General features: G+C 36.7%; 1 long non-coding RNA gene across 4 annotated transcripts in view; it reads left to right on the forward strand.

Annotated features, from left to right (window-relative positions):
- LOC118555131 (uncharacterized) overlaps nucleotides 1–23,530 on the forward strand; it is a 224,562-nt gene that overhangs the window by 169,172 nt on the left and 31,860 nt on the right. For 2 of the 4 annotated variants that reach the window (XR_013445654.1, XR_013445652.1), the window contains one exon: nucleotides 14,620–14,885. The exons of 1 other annotated variant lie outside the window; for it this stretch is intronic. This is a non-coding gene — a long non-coding RNA (uncharacterized LOC118555131). Of the gene's footprint in view, nucleotides 1–12,900; nucleotides 13,006–14,619; nucleotides 14,886–23,530 lie in introns of those variants that run through there. One more of the 4 variants, XR_013445655.1, reaches the window with a different exon arrangement.

Raw genomic sequence — 23,530 nt, forward strand, 5'->3', positions numbered from 1 at the left:
AATTCAATAAATTTTGCCATCTTCCCCCACTCAGTTCCCCATATGCTTGTAGCTAGGCTTTCACCATCCAGAGAAGAAATTAAAGGTCTTGAAAATAATATCAACACAAGAGTAAGTTCTAAAGATGCTGACTTCAGAAACTTGTCAAGTAAATAGCCCAACCTGATGACCCTACAATGAAATTCACAATCTATAAGACATATTAATGAACTCAGTACTAGAAACTATGAAAAGATAATATATGTCCTTGCGAGAAGACAATTATATATATATATGCATATATAATTATATCTAAAATCTTATAAAATATAAGAAGACAACAATAATAGAAGACAACCAGGGGTTATTAGACATTGGAAGCCAGCATATAATTTGAAAAACAGAAACCAAAACAAACAGATTTAAAGCAACTTGGAGATAACAGAGACTGTGCAGGAAAAAGGAAACCTAAAAATAAAAACAGAACAGCAGTAATATCTACAGAATGAGAGATCATGCAAGCAAAAGCAAGAACAGGATGCTATAATAAAGATTCAATTCATTCAGATTACAAAGAAGAGCTTTTACAAATGAAAAATATTATAGTCAGAAATGAAAACTCAGGAGAAGAGTTTTCAGGAAGACTCTTGAGAGAAGATTTAGACAATTGTGGAAGAGAGGTTGAACAATGATTACACACATAAAAAATGAAGCAAATGAAAACAGTTGTAACTCCAGGGAAAACAAAATGTTGTGCAGGCAAAGAATGGTGCTCATAGTTTACACTATGTCTCAGCTAGAAATAGAATGTATGTAGTCATAACAATGTATTAATATGTAATATTAATTTAACCAAAATTACAATATAACTCTACTGGAGGAGAAGGAAATGAGAGGACTATGCATATGTGGAGAGGGAAGGGAGGAAGGAGAGAAAGAGAGATACATTTTCTCATCTTCTGTAATGGGGAGTCAGTTAACAATGCCAGAAACTAAAAAATTGAGAAGTAGCAACAAAGAATGCTACTATCATCAGGAAGCTAAATGACAACACAATCAGGTGAAAGGGATGAAAGTGATTAATTCTGGGGAGGACAAAAGTTGGAGTTTTGCCGTGTTTCATAGCAAACTAGTTTACAACTAGTAGAATCTCCCAATGTTGTAAATGATCGACCTTAGTACAAATAAAAACTGACAGGAAAAGGAGAGTGAAGAGGGATGGAGGCAGTGAGAGGCCTGATCTCCCCTGATCATTAAATATAATTGTCACTATCATTTTAATGGCTTCATAGTTTTCAACAAATGTACAATAATTTATTGCCAGGTGTAGCTTAATGTTTTCCATAATTTGTTTTTATAAATAACATTGTAGTGAATAACCTATACATGAATTTATGTTCACACCTAATTATTTCAATGGAAGAAGAATTTCAATTTCTAGAAGTTATTTTAATTTCTAGAAGTAGAATTTCTGGAAAAGGGAGAATGTATATTTTTAAAAACTCTTGTTATACCGATTTCTCTCCAACTGGCTCATCAGCACCCCACATTCCATACTTTTGAATATGTTCAAAATTGACAAAACTTGATTTTTTGAAACATTTAAATTTCTTACTAGGTATCCTACTTCTACTCATAGATTATAAACTCTGAGCTTGGAGATCACTCCCTAAAAATCCGTCTTTTGTATTCCCCAAAACATCAAGAAAAAGTCAATTTGTATTAGTACCTGGTAAATAAGGTCAGTGATCAAGCTGGGTAATGCTGTTTGAGTCAAAATAATATGTAATAAGTAATAACACTGACTGTGTACATTGCCAACAGGCTTTGAAACACAGACATATCCTCACTCGTAAGCATAGAGAACAACTATGATAGAAGACAAATGGAAGATAACATGGGGCTTCCTCTGATGGCTTCTTCAATTTGGTGGTTATTTTTTCATATTATTCAGAGGTGATACTCATGAAAAGAAATCCCAAAAGAAGAGAACACTCAGATGATGACAGAAGTGCATGCTGGTTAGTGTTGTTTTACAAAGAGACAAAATTGAAGTAAATATATAAAAACAGATGAATAAAGTAAACCTCAGTGAAAAGCCTCAGAGAAAAATAAGCATTGCTTTTTGTTGCTGTTTTTAATTGTCCTTTTACTGAAAAAGAGCAAAATTGGATTCTAAAAGTGGCTCTCAAGAAAAGCTTCAGCTGCTAAGAGAGTGCTATTCAGAAATCGTTCTCAAAATTGAGATGGGTATTCATGGTGTTTGCACCAAGGCAGGACAAACAGAAGCCTGACTTATACCTTTCCACGTCAAGAAAGAGGTGCTTGGAAGTCAGATGACCTATATCAGGTCCATGCAAAAGACCAATTATCTCCCCCAAAGACACTGAAAATAGGACTCTCCTCCCCATAAGTCTCTTCAGCCTCTTGGAAGCCCTTGAGTTTCACCTTGCCTGGCCCCCCCAACTGAGGTCATCCTTAGTGATCACCTGGGTCTCCTCCCTAAGCTCTGGGTCACACAGACTTTCTTCTGTCATTGATAACTTCTTTCCATCATCCAACTTGACTGCTTTCCAGGTCAAGCCAGCCTAGAGGGCTGTTGGAAGAAAATGAGCTCACACCTTGGTGGGAAGGAGAGAGCAGCTGTTTTACTTGCTTTCTGCATAGGCAGAGCAATGGCAGGCTGCACACTCAGAACTCTGTCTCTAAGATCCAAACTTGTGAAGAGATGCGCTCGAAGGATGCCTCTGGTCCTGTATTTAAGCTTCTGTGGATAGTGTGGAGACCTCCGAGTTAGTCAAAATGGGGGAGAGGACAAAGTTTGTCTTCAGTTAAAAAGAAAAAAATAGAGATCCTTCATCACCTGCTTCAGTTCTGGTGCTGTCCTAGGTGTGTTCACATTTGTCAGCTCACTGAAATCGGACACGTTCCAGGGAAGTGAGCTAACTACTTCCACTTTAACACATGGAGGAACTGAGCAAAAAGAGAGGAAGCAATATATCCAAAGGTAACCAGTTAGTAAATGGAAAAGCCAAAATGTAACCTTGGGTCTTATTAATTCTAAAACCCCTTTTAGCATACCCTCCCCACTTTCTACTCGCTTCTTGTTGCCCACTCTTTTCTGAGTTCTTCCTATTCAGATTGACTTTCAGCCAGCTACCATGTTACCTGGAATTTAATAGTATAATTCACAGTGTATTGCCTTTTTAAGTTTTGGTTGTATTTGAATAGGAGGCAACCACAGAATAAAATTTCAGTGGTGAAATTTTAGATATCAGTGACAGATTGATACGGGAGACTGTTTCACAATTATAGTCTCAGAAGGGGATGCTGAGGAGTTTGGTGGGACACCAAATTGTCTCAATTATAAAAAATCCTGAAGTCAGGGGCCACGTGTCTTTGTCCCTCTCTGTTGTAGTGACATGGACAGAACATCCTTAAAAAATGTCTTGTGATGAGAAATGATGAAAAACTGTGTTGGAGTTTCAAGAAAAAAATACATCTGAAGGAGGAGATGGTAGCAGAATAAGGATTCCTTTGTATGAACATCAATATAATTTGCATATTTTTTCCAATTTCTCAAAAATATCACTTTAAACATAAAAACCCCACCTATCCGTTTCAACCCTTACTTCATTAACATGAACATTCAAAATAACTGAGTAGTGGAAATGAAACATTTTTCTTGTCACTAGGTAAAGAAAATGTTTTACGCCATCCTCTTAAGTGTATATAATGGTAATGCTGAAAGAAATTGTGAATTGGAAGTAAAAGAAAATTTTTTTTCTTTTAGAAAAATTGTTAGCTCAGACCTTATATTGAATATGCAACTGTAAAGTCAATACAGCCAATATTCAGCACCTAGAAAAAAAAGTGCATGAGATCTGAGCCAGCAGAGAGCACTGGTTATCATTCTCAACAACCAAAACAAACATTCTTTGAACATCTAGTATGTATAAAATCTGAGCCAGACAGTGAGAAAATAGAGTAGGAGGTCTTAATATCTATTTGGGGAGACAGACTATGTCTATACACCCACCTACACATTAAAAGAACAAAATAAAGTGATGCATTTTTCTGACTGTCTTCCATAAATGACCTTATTTTATCCTGTGTCTCCATGCTATTACATAATTATTCTTCTTATGAAGAATAATCTGTTGTATTCTTTCACCTTTTAACTTCATTTCCTAGCATGGAAAATAAAACCAGGGTTTTATCACAATGGTTAAAAAATAACTCACTTTTTCTTTTCAAAAAAAAATCTTTTTTATTTTAAGGTAATCTTAGGCTTCTAGAAGAGTTGAAAAATAATGTACAGAGTCCACATGTACACTTCATTTAGCTTCCCTTAATGTTAACACCTTACATAACCTGAAGAGATAAGAGTACTTATCTCTAAACCAAGAAATCACCACTGATACAATGCAATTAACTACAGACTTTATTCAGATTACACCAGTTTTTCTACTAATATCCTTTTATTTTACATTCCAGGATCTAACTCAGGATTCCACACTGCATTTTGTCTGTCAAATCTTTAGTCTGTTCCAATCTTTAACATTTCCTCTGTCTTTTGTTGTCTTTTATGACCTTGAGGTTTTGGAAGAATAACTGGTCAGTTATTTTGTAGAATGTTCCCCAAGTTAGGTTTGTTTAATGTTTTCTCATGCTTAGACTGAGATTATGCATCATTAGAAAGAATACCACAAAAGTGGCCTGCCCGTCATCACTGTGCCATTCCAGGGAGTACATGATGTGAATACATCATATATTGTTGATTTGTTAATCTTGATCTAGGCTGTGTCTGCCAAATGTCCCCACCCACACATCTACTATTCCTCCCTTTGTAATTAAGTATTTATTTACTTATGGTAAGAGATACTTTGAAATTATTCAAATGTCCTATTTCTCCTTAAATTTCACCCACTAAACAGCTCACTTTTGAAGAAAAGGTAAATGTAACCCACAGATAGAAGAACTCTACCAATGACAACAAAAGTCATAAGTAATTGGTGGCTGTTAGGATAATCGTAAAGTAGAGAATCTTCAAACTGCTAAAGATATAACATGTAAAACCAGACGCACCATGAAAAGGTCATAAGGAGTGAAACAATTTGTCATTAGTACTAAAAAACAAAACAAAACCTTCCTTTTTTCAGTAATTCAAGGGCAGAGCTAAAATAAAGAGATCAGTTGTGAAGAGAAACAGAAGGAATTCCAGACAGATTTCATAGTTATCAGAGCTACATTATCATTTGTATTTCTTTCTTTCTTTTTTTAGGGGGAAAGGGACAGAGGGAGAGGGAGAGAGAATCCTAAGCAGGCTCCATGCCCAGCGCAGAACCAATGCAGGTCTTGATCTCATGACCCTGAGACCATGACCTGAACCGAAATCAAGAGTTGGACACTTAAGTGACTGAGTCACCCAGGTGCCCCTCATTTGTATTTCTTAACTCATTTTTGCACCAGTAAGTTATATGGTTCACAGATGTTTAAAAATCATATTTTCAGGGTTCCTCAGATCATGTACATAAAGAACCATGGGCTTTGGGGTTTTTGAGTCATTAAACTTTGGTAGACTATTAAATGCCATTTGTATGATTGGTTTGTTTATTTTCTCCCAATGTTCAATTATAATATTGTGAGACCTATATTTAAGTTACACTTTTTAGTGTAGGAAAATATTCCTTCACAATTATTTCTGTACCAACTGCCCTAGCCTTTAGAGGCAAAAAATCCATCAACCCTATCTTTGCAGAATTGACTTGACCCTCCAAGAGTCCCAACTGAGTTAACTATAGCATATATAAAAGAATGTTACTATTAGCTTATCACATAAAAAAGCAATTTGAAACTAATTCATATAAAATATCAAAATACCTAAATTATTAATGAACCAATGATGTGCTGTTTTCTTCTGAGTCAATAATACCATCAATATCCAATATGTATTTAATACTTTCTATGTGCCAGTCACCAAGTTTTCTACACCTATTGTCTCATTTAACTGTCACAGCTCTATTAGGTATCAAGCATTATGAAGGGTTTGAGATGTCACTCTGCTTGCAAGCTAACAAGATGGCCTGCCACAGTTTTGTGGATGCTGGCAGAAGACATAAGATTCTTGGGTCAGAGACGAAGGACTTTATCACCCACAGAAGTAGCAGAAACCAGAATATCAGCATTTTCTTGGGCCAATTCTGTAAGCCCCAGTTCCCACAGGGCAACAGAAAGAAAGTCAGGTGACACATGCACACACAGTGGGTTGCATTATAGGAGAGGAACTCTGAATTTAAGGAAACTGAATATTTCAAAATAAACAGCAATCGTGCCACTCTTTGCTTCTGAGGGAGACACTATCCCTATCTTCTGAGGCTGTTTCCTGTACAGACATCCTTGAACAAACAGGCCAGGACAAAGGCAGTCAGTGCCTCTGCTGGCAGGTCCCACAGAAATGCAAGACACTCATAGAGAATTACCTCCCAACATGATGTAGGTACTATAATTATTCCTTTTACAAATGAATAACTTTATGCTTAGAGAGAACGTAAGGAGCCATTCAATGAAGGCATAAAGTATATGCTTTTCCATGGGAGTGTGTTACTATTTACATGTTCCCCATAGTGTCGCAAATGGTACAGGAGTGGGGTTTGGCATAAAAATGCACCCAAGGTAAACTTGCCATTAAGCTTTTTAAAAAATAAAGTGTGCTTTCCTCTCTGTGATGTCACTTTTAAAATGTAAGTATTGGGGCGCCTGGGTGGCTCAGTCAGTTAAGTGTCTGCCTTCAGCTCAGGTCATGATCTCAGGGTCCTGAGATTGAACCCCGTATTGGGCTCCCTGCTCAGTGGGGAGACTGCTTCTCCCTCTCTCTCTGCCCCTCCCCACCACTTGTGCTTGCTCTCTCTCTCTCTCTCAAATAAATAACATCTCTTAAAAAAGAAAAAAGAAAATGTAAATATTAACGTTCATATATAATTTCATGTCTACTATCCTCAAGGAGGAAGTATGCTGTTATAGATCAAAGGATGAGCCCTGAAATCAGACAATGTCAAGTTGGAATTCCTCATTTATGAAATGAGAATCCCTTGCAGGTTCATTGTAGGAGTTAAATGAGACCACAGGTGTGAAGCTCCCAGCATAGTGTGCTAGCACATAGTAAGTGCTCAACAATAGGGAGCAGTAATGATGACGTGTAGGATGATTGTTAGCAAAGTCCCTTCAATTTCTGTTGATCTCAAAACTTGGAAAATTCAACGATAAAATTAGAAAGAGATTTTTAAGCCCTGTTTTCCCATGTAAAAGCTTTTTTAGGCATTGGGGATGTGTCATATTGAATTTAACTTTTTTTGTTCAAAGATTAATTTTAAATGTGGGATGGAAACTCTTCAAGCTGTCAAAGCATGAGCTTTTAGCATTGGAATGGATGTTGTTCCTTTAAAAGGTATCCTAATATTTTTTTTAATGACTTGGAGGAGGAAAGCTTGTCATTTTCCCTAACACAAGGTGAATAAAATACAAATGTATGGTGGGAACCAGACATGGGAGGTGTCCAGTAATCTACACGTGTCATGTGTGTCCTAGTGATCAATTCATAGGGCCCTTTGACTTTACACAGGGAGGTGTGCTGTGTTAGAGACAGCTCTGTTGATCTTTTATCCATTCACATGGGGAGGTGTTGGAAGATGAAATTGCATTTTACTTTCACTTAAAAGTTACGCCACAGCCATTAGATAAAAGCAAAGAATAATTGCCTGCTCAGTGGGCAGGCTGCTACAGAGGAAGAAACACACTCATCAAACAGTTGTGTTTTTCAGCTTTGGCAGATGGAACATCACATTCTTTGGTGAGTTCCTCCACCCTGTAAAATTTAATGATTTGCCCTCCCCGCAGATTGCTGAACAAATTATTGTCCACGATAGCTTGTTGTCAATTTGCTTTCGAAAGCCTCTCAACTTTAACTAATAGTTGCAATCCAAATTAACAATAACCAAGGAAGTATGGAAATTATGGGTGCATTCTGGTAATTCACTCCAAACTAAGCCTTGTTATCTGCATGAAATACAACCGTGGCTCCATGAATAATTCTCAAAAATGTTGAATTTAAAATGAGCACTGGGTAGGATAAACAGTAGTTGAATAATACTTAAACTCCACCATCTGGTATTCTAGTATTTTAATGTGAGCTAAATTTCTTTTATTAGGTGTTTATTTGAGATTCTTTATGGATTCTTTCCTTCTGCAGAGGGAGCTCCATAAATTGGGGAGGAGTAAGAGTTACGATCCCGGACAGTTTTCTTTTATTGTAATTCTCTTAAAGAGAAACACAAGTTTCAGAATCTCAGCCATTTTCCCAAAGGGCAACTGAAGAAGTCCTGAAAGAATTTGTCTTCATTCAGAGCACTTATTTATAAGACACCGCAAGTTTGGTGGGTGTGGAGGGAGGGAAAGAGTTGCTCAGGTGGTAGGATAAAAAAAGAGTATATGGTACAGATTAATGACAGGAAACAGAAAAAATGATTAACAGTAGGAGACAGGGCAAGACCAAAACATAATAACAAACATACAGTAATGGTCTCTGAGAGAAAAATAAAAGAATAAAATAAAGAATTTTTGAAAAATGAAATGGGTATCATGAAAAGAAGATTTAATGGTCTCATCATGCTGGGGGGAAAAAAATCAATGTTATTTCCCCAAAACTTTTATACGAGGCTCTTCTGGTGACTTAATGTGCAATTTGCATGAGAATTATTTTTCTTCTTCCTGATGTGAGAAAAGCAATATAAAGTTATATGCAGGAAGCAGGAGGCCATAATAATGACATTTACATAGCTCCTTACTGTTTACCAAAATACCTCCACACACATTACCTGCTTCGATAGACACAATGCTCTGTCTAAGCTATCATCCCCAGTCTACCTATCGCGAACCAAGTGAGACCAAAGAGTAATAGTACCTTGATGTCAGTTTTATTTTTCAAAACTCTCAACTTCAATTGTTATATTTCAAGTTAGCATCAACCAAAGGGGAAAGGATATTCTGGGGACGTTCCAAGCAAAACTACGATCTGCTTGAAATACACCTTCCTTCTCACTCCACATGTAGTTCTTACTTAATTATGCTGTATCACCTCAAGAAACCTGGCTCTGCTACCAACTGGCAGATACACCCTGGAGTGGTCCCTTACCTTCTTGAAGCACTAGTTTCTTGAACTAACACTGATGGAGAGCCTCCACTTTTACAGAGCACTCTGCATCCATCACCTCATTTCATGTTCACAGTAACTGTATAAGGTAAACATTTCTATTTTTTTTTTTAGTAGAGAAAATTTAAAATCAGAGTTGGTCAATGGCTTGCCCAAGATCATGCTGACAATAAATGTGAGATGCAGGTCTCCACCCAAGACCTCTAAACCACTGCCTTACCAGGAAATCTGTGTTTTGGTTGGAGGAGGTCTAAGACCTCCTCCAGTTCTATCTTGCCTGACTTCAAGGACTGACTGGGAGAATCTATAGTTATTTGCATGTCAATAGTATTTTATTAATAAATTGTATAATATTTGGAATAAAAAATAAAATCTGGTTTTTAAAGTACTTTCTGACACCTCCTTTCCACAAGTGGGGTGGAAAGAACAAAAGATCACCAAAACCTCTGTCAACCCTCAAAGAGTGCATGCTGTGGTTTGGGCATAATCTATAAACATCCACTGCCAGAAAAGCACCACAAAGTGCTCTAGGAGTCAGAGCAGGGAGGGGGCCTTAAGCCTTAAACCACAGGGTAGGTTTAAACACATAGAGACTGGAGCAAGGGAACAGAAGAATGATAACCCAGAAAAATCTTGTGCACTGTCTACCTTATTAGCGTATCTCTTTTCTACCAAAAAGACATTAGAATGTCTTTTTTCTTGTAAATAATAACATTATTGTTATCTTTATTGTTATTCACTATCAACATAGCCCTCCTAGCAAAATAGGCAATATTTATTCAGTACCTGAAATATGATTAATATGTATACTCAAATCCAGAGAATTACAAATCTAAGAAAGCATGCAAATTTCAGGCACCAGCTTCACATTTGTCCTCAAAGTAATCTTTTCTTTTTTTGGTGTTGTGTCTTTATCAAGAGCTGCCAAAAAGTCATTCAAGTGACCAGTTCAATTTTTCTTCCTCTGTGTCTAATTTCTCAAAATGCTAAAGTAAAACACTGGAATGAATGAAAGACAAAAGGACAGAATGGAAAAAGAACAGAAACAGAGCCCTAAGGCAATTATCCCTGAATGATTGAGGTCTGACAAATTTTTCTACTACCCATAATTGTTCAGTGTTAAGTTGTATCCTATGACATATCCCAAAAACCAAAATAACCTGCCCACTTATACTGCATTTATAACAATATACATAATACAGATTTTCTCCAAGAAACAAGTAAGATGGATGTTAGAGCCGGCCTCAGAAGATATTGAAAACAGAGAACTCAACAGTGGATCACTCTGGCAGCAGATTAAATAAGTAATACATGAGCATCAATTCCAAACACTCTTCGCATTTAGATTTCAGCACTGCATCAAATATCAGGCAACTGTGTAAGATGAAGCAGGACCAAAGCAAGAAGGAAATTATAATAATGTATCTTGCAATACAACTTCATTTTAAATAACATCTTTCATATAAACTGATTTCCAAAGTGCTTTCCTGAATAAAATAGTACAAGAAAGTGGACAGCATGTGGTATAAATTACAGAAAACAGTGGTACAAAGATATTATATGTGGAGCAAATTAAAGCATTCTATCATAAAGCCAACAGCAGTGGGAAAGAGCGTGAAGAGGTATAGCATAGTATGTAATTTTAGATGAGGTGTAAGAAATTTAGACATTGATAAGAAAGCCATTTTTCTCCCCACTTATGTTTTTTTTTTTTTTTTAAATGAAGTACTTACCATTCTCTTTTAGTAGAATGCTTTAAGCTGTGGATTTGATAAAGGTGAATTCTGGGTTGCTTAGCTTGAATATTGCAATCAGTCAGAAAGAAGGAGGGGTTCTGTGTGAGGAATCAAACATCTTCCAAAACATGCTGCATATCTAGAAGCAGGACATCTACAGGTGGCGAAATCTTCCTCCAGGCATCAACAGCACGGTAGTTAAGATCATGCGCAATAACATCAGCCTGACCGATCACATCTAGCCTTAACTCTGCCACTTAAGAACCATATGGGCCTGGACAATGTATAACCTTTCTTGCCTCCACTTCCTCATGTCTAAAATGAGAATTACCATGCTATGTAACAAGACTGTCATAAACATTAATAACAAAATTCATATGAAATGTTTAGCAGAGGGTCAGTAGCACAGCCATTTAAAATGTTAGCTACTCTACGTGTTAGGTATGAAAAGGAGGTCTGAGTCCCTGTAGGAACTCCAGAACCACCAGTGAGAACCTCTAGTTGTGTTCAGATAAAGTAGTCAGGATTCACTTCAGAGCCACTCACACACCTGCTTCCAGGGGTGCTGCTGCCAAGGACAGGCATTCGAGGGTATGAATCTCTGAGGTCACCTGACTTTTGGTTTGTAATTGAGAGTCTGAAACAACAGAAAACTGACACTCCTTAAAATCTGGTAGAAGATCCATAGTAGGTCTTTGGTTAAGAGGTTTGTAAGGGAAGTTAGGGCACATAAGTTCATCCATTTAACAAGCCATCTTTGAGGTTATAGAACCAGATTTGTCAGTCCCATGCTTCTCTCTGCTCCCACTGACTCCCTAAATTATGCTCCACTCTGGGGCCTTGCCTGCTCCTCTCTATCACATGACTTCCGTGAATGTCCTCCCTGTAGGAGCCTGTGGTGCCCACCATTCCTCTGGTATTAGTTACATATTGTTATGTAACAAATTATTCTCAAATTTAGCACCTTTAGATGGCAAAAATTTATTATCCCATAATTTCTGAGGGCCAAGAATGCAGAAGTAGCTTAGCTTTGTGGTTCTGGTGCAAGGTCTCTCATGAGGTCTCCACAAATTCAGGCTGCTAACCAGGGGTGCAGAATCGTTTCCAAGCTCACTCATGTGGCTGTCAGCACATTTCAGTTCCTCACCATGTGGATCTTTTCAAAGGACGGTTCATGATATGTGAGCAGGTTTTCCCCAAAACAAGTGATCCAAGAAAGCTAGAGAGACCAAGGCAGAAGCTACATTGTCTTCTATAACCTAATCTCAAAAGTGACATATTGTTACTTCTGTGGTGTTTCATTGGTCACACAGACCAACACTTGTACAGTATGTCAAGAGTGTGAACAGCAGAAGGCAGGGAGCCTTGGGTGCATCTTGGAGTCTGGATACCATATCCCCTTGTGGGTAGCTGTTCTTCAGCCCTGGCAACTCCTGGATGCGCTTAGCCTGTTGATGCCAGTGATCCAGTTTGTCTCTATTTTTCTGTTCCTTCCAAGCTAAACTATCTTGAACTACTGAATGATGCCGCCGTTTTCCTTTCTCAAAGCACAAGCCAAAACATTGACCCTATTAAGGCAGTATGAATACTTTAAGGCTTATATCTGTTCGTTCTTCCAAGTAGACCTGAATATGTTTATTGAAGAGCATTAGCTACTAGAAGGCAAGGATCAGCTATCTGTAACTGACGATATGGCATCTAATATCCTCATTTTTTGAGACTCCAGGTAATTATGATTATCATCAATAGACGAAGCTTCAGAGGAACACTTGCCTTGAACTATCTTTTGTCTGAGTCTTTGCTCTCCGTTTATTCTTTCTTCATTCAGAATAGCTTTCTTTACGCCATTCCCCAGGTGTTCATATTCTCTCTCATGGCCTAACTTCAGGGAGTCTCCTCTGATCCTTCATCCCTCCCTTCTCTGAGCTGCCTTTACATTTCATCTGTGTATTTCTTTTTCTGTTGTTCACCCATTAGAGAGTAAGAGGGCACAGGCTGCTGTTCGTGTGGCAGAACTTTGTAATGCGTTAGTCCTGGAAGCCAGTCTGTTAGATGTGAGGCACCATGAGGAACCCCACAGGTAAAGAGATTGTCAATCACTGATTTTAAAAACACTGCCAATTTCTCAACAATCGTAGAATGGTTCATCCCTAGGATCCTAGGATAACATGTTTCTCTTCTTGGAACATGGACATGTTTACCTTCCTGCAGGTCCCTGATTATCAATGAGACAGCACGAACTTTTAAAGCTGTTTGCTCAGTGACCTAATGGACTCTCAATCCAAACCTGGCTTTGACTGAGGGCAGTTTAGCAGTTGCCCTGGAGGCAGTGGGGTGGGACTGACCCCAGTTTCCTCAGCCTTTACTAACAGCGCTTCTCAGGGGCTGAAGTCCTGAACCTTTCTGCTTCTGTGCATGGCTTATTCTTATCTCTCTCTTTATTATAAAAGCAATATAGCAGCTTTCAAGAACTTTGGAGAAAAAATACTGGGAAAAACAAAACTCCAGTAATCCCAGTACCCAACTGCACAGAAAACAGTCTGTGAGATCTGAACCTATGTATTCTACGTGTTTAGTAAATGGGTTCAAGTTTCCTGACCCCTTTTCCTTTTCCCATTAAAAATTGTGCATACACACCCATACACACACTCGATCTTTTTGTTTGTTTGTTTGTTTGTTTAAGGTGTATTTCCTGATTCTCTTAGCTTCTTGGACACAAAAGCAAGCGACGAATGACATATGCTTTCTTCCAAGCCTTTGTCCATATTTGTATAACATTTCACATTGTTCCATCATAATGTGTATACAATCTTCTACTCTTCTTTTGGCATTTAATATAAGGCCAAAAGCAATATTTCAGTGTTGCTGCATAGACTTCATAATTCAGCATAGGGAGTTTGGGTGTGTAACAGACCTAGAGACGGGTGCCCCCTCTGTCATTTAGTAGTTGTATTACCTTGGATAATTAATTAACCTCTCTGGGAATCATTTTGTCTCTAAAATAGGGTTAACAATATCTGCCTCATGCTGTCAGGATGAATAAATGAGTTACAGGATACAAAGTCTTAGTGCTGGCTGGTACTAAATGTCCAATAAATTTTAGCTAAAAATAACCCTCATAAAATATAAATGTTTATGTGGTATAGTATTCCAAGTGGAAAATAAAAATTATTTTTGAGATATAACTACTCTAACATATGATGAAATACTTACTAGGTACCCACAATCTCTTTAAATTCCCATTTTACATTTTGCAATATAAATGTTTATTAAATCAATATGTTGTACACCTTAAACTTTTGCAGTGTTTTATGCCAAATGTATCTCAGTAAAGCTGGGGAAAAAATCTAACTTCAACCACCACTTGAATCTGATGCTCACCTATTGTTGAATGCAGTGGTTTCTAACTAATTACAGCCCTTGCATGTGGGAATGTATTTTGGTTGATTCCCCCTGTGTCCTTTTCGCCCTTCACCCAGGATACACATTTCTCCTAGTAAAAACACTCACCTACTGGTGTTTATGTTTACGCTGAAGATTTTCACGGGCTGATCCCTAGGTTTTTCATGTGATAGTCAACATTGCATGCAACATGAAGTAGAATTTCAGGGAAATAAGTGGTTAAGCACCCAGTAAATGAATAGAGGTTTTGCAGAGATCAAACATATGTTAATGAGGAAGTTGTCAACTTCACAGGTTCTGTTTGAATCCTTGGAATCAAGACAACAGGAAGAAAGAATGCTGCTGATCACTGCAGAGAGACAGAAGAGGCTTTGGCCAAAAAGGTTTTTGGAGGTTTTGTTTCTTGTTTTTTGGGTTTGTTTTTTCTTTTTTTCTTTCTTTCTTTCTTTCTTTTTTTTTTTTTTTTAGTTACTAAAGCTCTGTAAATAAATAAATAACACTGATTTACATTTAAAATTTTCAAATGAATATCTACAAATCTGGTTGGTCTTGGTAGTAATTAAAAAATGGACAGTGAAATTTTACTAGGGTTTGGCTCTGTTTTGTTTTGTTTTGCTTTGAGGAGGGAGAGAGTGTTATGATTGGGATAATATATTGGGCAAAATGCTTAATTGCAATCTACAGAATCCACGTCTGCAAATTTGAGCAGAAAAGGAATTGATGCAAGGATATTAGGCAGTTCACAGAATATCTGGCAGGGCCAGAGGATCCAACAATAAATCTGAACATCCATGAGCAATGGTCAACCACTCCTTTTCTGGCAGAAACACCACTGACACTTGGCACCAGTGCTGCTCAGAACTGGATTCCAAAAGCACTGCCATTCCCTGCCTGCGAGAAATGAATCCCTCCCCCACCTGGCCTGCCCCCAAACCGAGGTGCAACTGCTTCCTCACATGCTCTCTCCAGATCTGTCTCCAAAGGATAGTTCCTCTGGTTAGAGGAAGCTAGGTCACATGCCTGCCCCCTTCTTCAGGGAGTCTGAGATTGCAAGTTTTTGGCTTCCTCTTTGGGAAGGTGAGACATATAATGTGGGAAATTATCGCAATGTAAGGAGAGTGCTCAAAGCTGTCAGGTAGCTCAAGTGATGAATGTATATCACAGGGTTAAGCATTTTGAGTGTTCTCTCTACACTGATTGTGGATTTCTGTCCCAGAGGAGAAATTTCTTGCTGCCAATTTCTCAGCTCTCTGGAGATGGACTCCATATTCCTCAGATCCCAAGATTTTTCAAACCCTTTGCTGCCACAAAGAAAATTTGCCATTCTTCAAATATGTAGCCCTACTTCCTTCATTTCTCCCCTCCCCAGCATACCAGCATATACCCAGTGTTAGCAGGGGATATTGAGATGATAAAAATAAAACTGATAGAAGTGTGGGTGAGAGAGAGCATGTGTGTGTGTGTGTGTGTGTGTGTGTGTGTGTGTGTGTGTAGGTGTGCATGTATGTGTGTACTAGATACAGTGGAAGAACTCATGACCTCACCTCTGGTTTTTGGTTATATATAATTGTAACAAAATAGAAAGGAGTACCATTGTTTCTTAGAAATTTGACGGCATAGGAGGAAAATAGGATGGATGGGTAAGATAATTGGAAAATGCCTTGTAACGCAAAGAAAATAAAGAATTTCACCATTATTAGGCATGTGATTCAAGACAGAATGCTAATTACTCACTCTAATTGGAAATATAATGATTAAAATGGTCAATGTTCCCAAATAATAACTGTAGAGTAGTTATTTGGGAAGAAAATAAAATTTTTTCAGTGGTATATCTAGAAACCTTATCAATCTTTGACATTCATAGCTAAGAAAAGATTCAGTCTGTTTTGTTAAATCTAATTGTAGGCCAAATAATTAGTGTATGAAGAGAATTAGTGAAGATATGGCAAGGTAATCACAAACCAGGTTTGAATAACTGATTTTACTAATGATGAGTTTCTCTCTGAATAATCTGTATGCATTGGAAATTTCCTCTAATCCTATTTAATATATTTTACAATACCTTTTAAAATTACAAATATAGTATGCTCAGTGGAAAAAAAATTTGGAAATACAGATAATTAGGAAAAGGAAGAAAAGAAAATCTTATCACCTCTTACGTATTATTAGTCTGCTTGGGCTGCTGTAACAAAATACCACAGACTGGGTGGGTTAACAACAGAAATTTATTTTCTCACAGTTCTGGAGACCAGAAATCCCATTATCAAGGTGCTGGCCAACTTGGTTCCTGGTCAGCCCTCTCCCCTTGGTTTAGATGGCTGCCTTCTTCTCACAGTGTCCTCACATGATGGAGCGAGAACAGGCTTTCTGGTGTCTCTTCTTACAATGACCTCATCTAGCCCCAATTACTCCAATGTCCCATCTCCAAATACTATCACATTGGAGGTTAGGGCTTTAACATATACATCTCGGGGGGGACACAAACATGCAGCCCATAACATCACAATTCAGAATATAAACCCTCTTGAATTTCAATTCTGTTTTTTGCCTAAGAACAGAAACAAATACTGTAAAAAATGAAAATATACTGATTTGTACTCTCTGCTTTTCATTTACTATATTCTGAGACTAACTTTCCTCTTAATTGTGTAATTACATAATTAAATATGTAAAAATATTTTAAGTATCTTTAAATATTATTCTATAGCATTAGGGTTCATAATAGCATAGAATTCTACTGTAAGTATATCCTCTAATAATTAGTTTCCCAGTTCTCCTACTGATGGACATTTATATTTTTTATAATTTTTAAATATTTTAAATAGTGCTATAAAGAATGTTCTTGTAATCATTTCTTTGTTGCATGCCTATACTTATTCTGAATTTCTGGGGCCAAGACTATGCATATTGTAAGGCTTTTGATAGCATTGCCAAATCTCCCTTGAGAAAGTTTATTCCAAGTATATTCTCAACTAGCAATATAATAAAGCCTATTCTTGATGTCTTCACTCTTAACCTGTATTAACACAGGGCATCATCACTTTTAAATTTTTACCAAAGATATGCCACTGTTGTTTTAATTTAATTTTTTTTATTGGCCTACAGAAGTTTTTAATTACCCTTTACTCTTAGAGTTTCCGTCTATCGTTAGAAAGGTCTTCCCCACTTCAAAATTAAGTAAGCTTTAATATTACACTTTTAAAACCTTGTTGTGGGGATGCCTGGGTGGCTCAGTCAATGAAGCATCCAACTCTTGGTTTCGGCTCAGGTCATGATCTCAGGTTCATGGGATATAGCCCCGTGTCAGGCTCCACGCTCCACTGAGTCTGTTTGAGATTCTCTCTCCCTTTCCCTCTGCCCCTCCCCCCACTCGTGCGCTCTCTCTAAATAAATGAATAAATAAATAATAAGTAAAATATTAAAAAAAACTTTGTGTGTGCATATAAATTTTAAATACATCTTGAGTTTATTTTAGAATTAAATATACTTTCTTCAAATGATTACCAAGTTGTCCCAATGCTTAAATTTTTGTTATTTCTTACATAAAGAAAAAGTTCGAACTAGTAAAATATAAAACTAATTCTAATTTTAAAGGGCCCTTAACTTTATAAATTAGTCCTCATTGGGTCATATGGATTGACTTTGGCCAGCTGTTGGTGTTATTTTCAAAACGTGATTCGAGGGCGCCTGGGTGGCTCAGTTGGTTAAACAACTGCCTTCGGCTCAGGTCATGATCTTGGAGTCCCGGGATCGAGTCCCGCATCGGGCTCCCTGCTTAGCGAGGAGCCTGCTTCTCCCTCTGACCCTCCCCCCTCTCATGTACTCTCTCTCATTCTCACTCTCTCAAATAAATAAATAAATCTTTAAAAAAAAAAAAAAAAGTGATTCGAACATGACCTATGATAAAATTAAATCTATATATATACAAGTTGGCTCCAGCATGGGAGGTTGTACATAATATTCTCCATAACATACCTCATTCTAATCTAGAAATCAACAACACTTAAGACAACATGCATAATTAATTTTGATGTGTCAAATTAATCCTTGCTGTTTCTTGACATTTCCAACAAGGATATTGATTATTATCATATTTTAAACACAAGTAGCTATCCAGTAAAACCTGGAAGTGCATTTGCCAATACACTTAGAACTTCAAGCTACCACTAGATGGAGTCATTAAGTCATTACCAAACTGGATCCATTAAAATTTAATAGTCTTAAAGCAATAAATCCACAATGTTTTAGTCAGCACTCCTAGACAGGTTTTTTTTTTTTTTTTTTCCCCTATGCAGGTAATTACTAACTCATCTTTAGACAACCATGACTTTAGCTGAATTAGAATGAATGTCAAATTTATTTAATAAAAATTTATGCTAGTAAATATTGCAACTTGGCCTTAAAACTTTCTTCTCAAGATGAGCATACAAAAATCAAGTGCATTACTATATGTATACTCACAATAACCACTTGGAAAACATAATATCTGAGATTATCCCATTCACTATAAGTACAAAAGGTATAAAGTACTCAGGAATAACTCTAACAAAAGATGTGCAAGGCCTTTATATAGAAAACTGTCAAACATTATTAAACAGCATTAAAAAGTCCTGAAATAAATGAAGAGATATACAATGTTCATGGATGGAAAGACTAAATAATATACAAATGTTGGTTTCTCCAGATTAATCTGTGTATTAAATACAATTCCAAAAAACATACAATTCCAGTCAAAATACCAATACAGTTGCTTGTATAAATTAACGAGTGAATATTAAACCCAAAAATAATAATCTATATAATTCATATATAATAACACATGATTTAAAATAGAGTTTTAAGAAGAACAATATGGAGGTGGGGAATAACTTGCCTTATTTGACTAATGAAATGAATTAGAAATCCAAGAAAAAAAATCCATGGTGGCATCCCAAAAATCAAAGACAGAGTTGGTTATTCATGTGGGAAAACACTAAATTTAAACAAAATTAAATCTTAATCTCACATGAGCCAAAACAAATTTCAGGACAACTAAGGACCTAGGTATTTTCAACCATAGCTTTAAAACTGTAAGAAGAAAATAAAGTGTTTGTGGGTTGGTTTTTTTTTTTTTTCATCTCAGGATAAGAATAATTTCTCATATAAGATACCAAAGCACAAACAAAAATTGACATTTGTGTTTCAAAATATCACAAGGAGAAAAGACAAGCCCTGGACCCAGATACATGCAATACAGAAATAAATACATATGTACTTCCTACAGGTAAATTTTTTAAATGAATAATCTAATAGAAAAATGAACAATCCATTCACAGTGCAAGAAAGCTACATGGCCAATAAACATAGGAAAAGGTGTTTAAGTTCACTATTATTAAAAGAGTACAACTTAAAACTACAAAGTCACCTGTCGTGCTGATGAAAATTTAAATATCTGTTAACTCTAAGCTTTCCGATAATGGGTAGAAACTGGAACTCCTGTACACTACTGGCAGAATGGAACTTGTCATCATTCTCAAAGGCAATTTGTCAATTTTAAGGAAGATTCAAAATGCTCATATTCTACAACCCAGCAATTCCACTTCTAGATATATAACAGAGGCAACATCTTTTGTAACAGCAAAGATTTGGAAACAACTAAATGTTCTGAAATAGTTGAATGGATAAGTAAGTATGGTTTTTATAGTGTTACATTATTTTACAATTTATATAAAGTTTAAAAACATGACAAGTTGTATATGGATATTTATTTATCAAATAATAAAGAAATTCTTGGAAATAAGCATCAAGTTCACTATCATGTTATTTCTGGAGAGGGTCGAAGGAAAGACACAGGAAACTTCAACTGTATCATTTCTCTTACAAAACAAATAGGGAAAATGTTGAGATTTGATAAAGTTAAGTAGCAAGTATATGGGTATTCATTATATACTTAAAATGTGTCATAACTTGAAAAAAACTTTTTGCTCCAACATTCTAGCTTAGTTTTATTTATTTTTTTTTTCAAGTTTTGTTTTTAAGGAAATAAAAACATTCTAACATGTCAGTTCAGCTATCTCTAATGGCCTCACAGTTTTATAGTCATTTGTGCAATACTATCTTATTTTTGTTTTCAGGGAGCAATATTAATAAAAAATAGCGAAGTGGGTTCTATTTTTTTATTGTTTTTAAAATTTTTTATAGTAATCTATATGCCCAATGTGGGACTCAAACTCATGACCGAAGATTGAGAGTTGCATGCTCTACTGCCTGAGCCAGCCAGGAACCCCTTTTTTGTTTTGTTTTGTTTTTTTTTAATGATTTCTTCTAGCACTTTCTCACAGGAAATAGAATTTTCATTTTAGTTTTTCCTTTTGAGAACCAGTGGTATTTCTATTTCTAGAGTCATGTGGACTATTAAAATCATGTTACCTGAGCCCTATAATATCATTGGAAGATTTTTTTTTAAGTGTATTTTCTGTCATCTGTTTGGCTATCAGAGCCATTCATCTTGCAGCTACCCTAGGCCAGCCAAGAAAAAGAAATTATATTCATACCCTTTGTTCAACAAAGATACGTATCTGCTGACCAGATTCCTCTATTTCACACTTCTTTCTCCTTCATATCCACTACACGTCATTTTTTTTAAAGATTTTATTTATTTATTTGACACCGAGAGAGAGTGGCAGAGAGAGAGGGGGAGAAGCAGACACCCCACTGAGCAGGGAGCCCGATGCGGGGCTCGATCCCAAGCAAGACTCTGGGATCATGACCTGAGCCAAGCACAGACGCTTAACCGACTGAGCCACCCAAGCTCCCTTCACTACACACCATTTTTAGGTAATAAGTTTCAGGCTTCGATTTACAAATAATCATACTAAATTATACACCGAGTAAACAGGAAGAAAAAATCTTAGCCATAGCTCTCCAGGATCCTGGATCAAATGGCAAGAGCCACTTCTCCCATGCTGTTATCAGTCTCCACCAAACAAAATTAATTTGCAAGAGACTTTTCTACTTTCAGCATCTCATAAATTGTACCCCAGTTACTGTGAAGTAATGGGAGGAAAATTTTAGTGATTCATTTATATTTTATGAGAAGCAAGACAGACATTTTTATCCCTCCCTACATATCTTCACCCTAAAGCAGCTATCCACTGTGTCATTGTTCTTCAAAATCATGCAATTCACATGCTTTTTTACCTGATCCAGAGAAAATTTCAAAATATAAATGTCAACTTTGTTCCCCACCTTGGAAGTTTGTAAGAAAAGGAGGAAATATGAAAATCAGTAAGGGAGAAAGTGCTCGTGTGAAAGAGATAACATTTTCCTTTCTTTGAAAAAAATTGCTTTTAGGAAATATCCACCTGCTAGAAAAATACATGGATCTTTAACTGTGGCTGAGGTTTAGAAGAAGAGGAGACGGATGTCCCAGCTTCTGGTTTATATGGTATGCTAAGTAAGGATCAACTCTGGATCAAATTTGCCAGTTAGATATATTCTAAGAGTTGCCCATGGAATTAATTATTTACAATATTTTTCAGATTATTGTAGAAAATTTGGAAAATATAGTTTAGTTATAATGTTTTCACTTAGCATTGCATTGTAAACACAGCATATTAAATAAAAATAAGTGTTTAGGGGCGCCTGGGTGGCTCAGTCAGTTAAGCATCTGCCTTCAGCTCAGGTCATGATCCGGGGGTCCTGGGATCGAGCCCCACATTGTCGGGCTCTCTACTTGGTGGGGAGACTGCTTCTCCCTCTCCCTCTGCCTGCCCCCCCATTTGTGTACTCTCTCTCAAATAAATAAATAAATCTTAAAAAATAAGTAAATAAATAAAAATAAAAAGAATAAAAATAAGTGTTTAAAAGTTTTAAGGTTTTCAGATTTTAAAATGGACCCAAATGGAAGTAAAATTTAAATAGAATGAACACGTGTGCTCCAGTCATGTTTTCCTGAAATAATTGGATATAAGTTGATCAATTTAGGAAGTTATCTACCCAATTCAAACTTGAAAATGCTGCTCAAAAATCATTTGTATAAATAACATTCTATTACATTTAAAAGTATTAAATTGGTCTCAGTGAAGTTCAACATTTATTGAGAATTCACTGAGAGCCAAATTGCTCTTGCTCTTCCTGTCCCCTCTGGTTCTTTTTGCCACAGTATTGAGGAAAATAATTAGCCCCCTATAGAGTCATAAACAGAGATCAGTTAGGGAGCAATATATTAAATCCCATTTAGTGCTCTTTCCCAAGTTCCGTTAGAATCATTATTTGTCTTGCACTCTGATCCAGTGTTTGTTTGTGGGGTACATTTCAGTGTTCACTCAAGTGCTGGTTTGTTTCGTTTCCGTTTCCTGGAACAGTACAGGCAGTCCTTGTTTATGTCCACAATGCATTCCTGGAAACCACACCATATAGGGATCTATGGTAACACAGATCATTTCCCTCTTAAGACTAGTGTCGTAACAGAGGGTCATAGTCCTAAATAAGGGGACACAAAAACAAATAAACTGTAGCTATTGCCTGCTAACTTACCATAAAAACAAAGGTTAACAATGAGATACGTCCATAATAATTTAGAGTAAAAATCACACTTCACATCTTATAAAGTGAGCATGAGGCTTCCATCTACTTTGATTATGCAGCGAGTAACATATCTATAGCACATTAAAAAATGAAATTCAACTATCATACATTGACCACAAATGAATTTAATAAATTCAATCAGCATTAATCTTCCCTTCCTTTCTAGAACTCCAAGAGGAGGAAAACTTGTTTTCAGTAGCCCAGATACTTAAAAAAAACAAAAAACAAAAAAAAAAACCCAAAAAACAAAGAATCTACAAATGTGTCTCCACTTTTTTTTCTTTATAAATACCCACATACAGTTTTTGAAAATCACGCCACAGAGTAGAAGGGAGAATTTAGCAAGTGATTTTAAAGAGGATTATAAGAACACAGATGAAAATGACAATGGTAGAGACCTCTGTTGAAAATGTCTTTTCCCTGTAATGTCTCCCATGCCTCAACATGACCAAAGCTGCCTCCGCGGCTGTTCGGAGGCCACCACATTGCTGCAAGGGTCTCACATCATCTCCTTCCTGATCCATTGGCACTGCCAATGCAGATGTTTTTGCCTGCTCGGCACAAGAGGATTTGGGTGGCTGAAAGCATGAGAAATGGATGTGAGAGATGCCATGATGGTCGATTTCAGCGGAACTTG

This window comes from Halichoerus grypus, chromosome 2, assembly GCF_964656455.1.
Source record: "Halichoerus grypus chromosome 2, mHalGry1.hap1.1, whole genome shotgun sequence".
Taxonomy (NCBI): Eukaryota; Metazoa; Chordata; class Mammalia; order Carnivora; family Phocidae; genus Halichoerus; species Halichoerus grypus.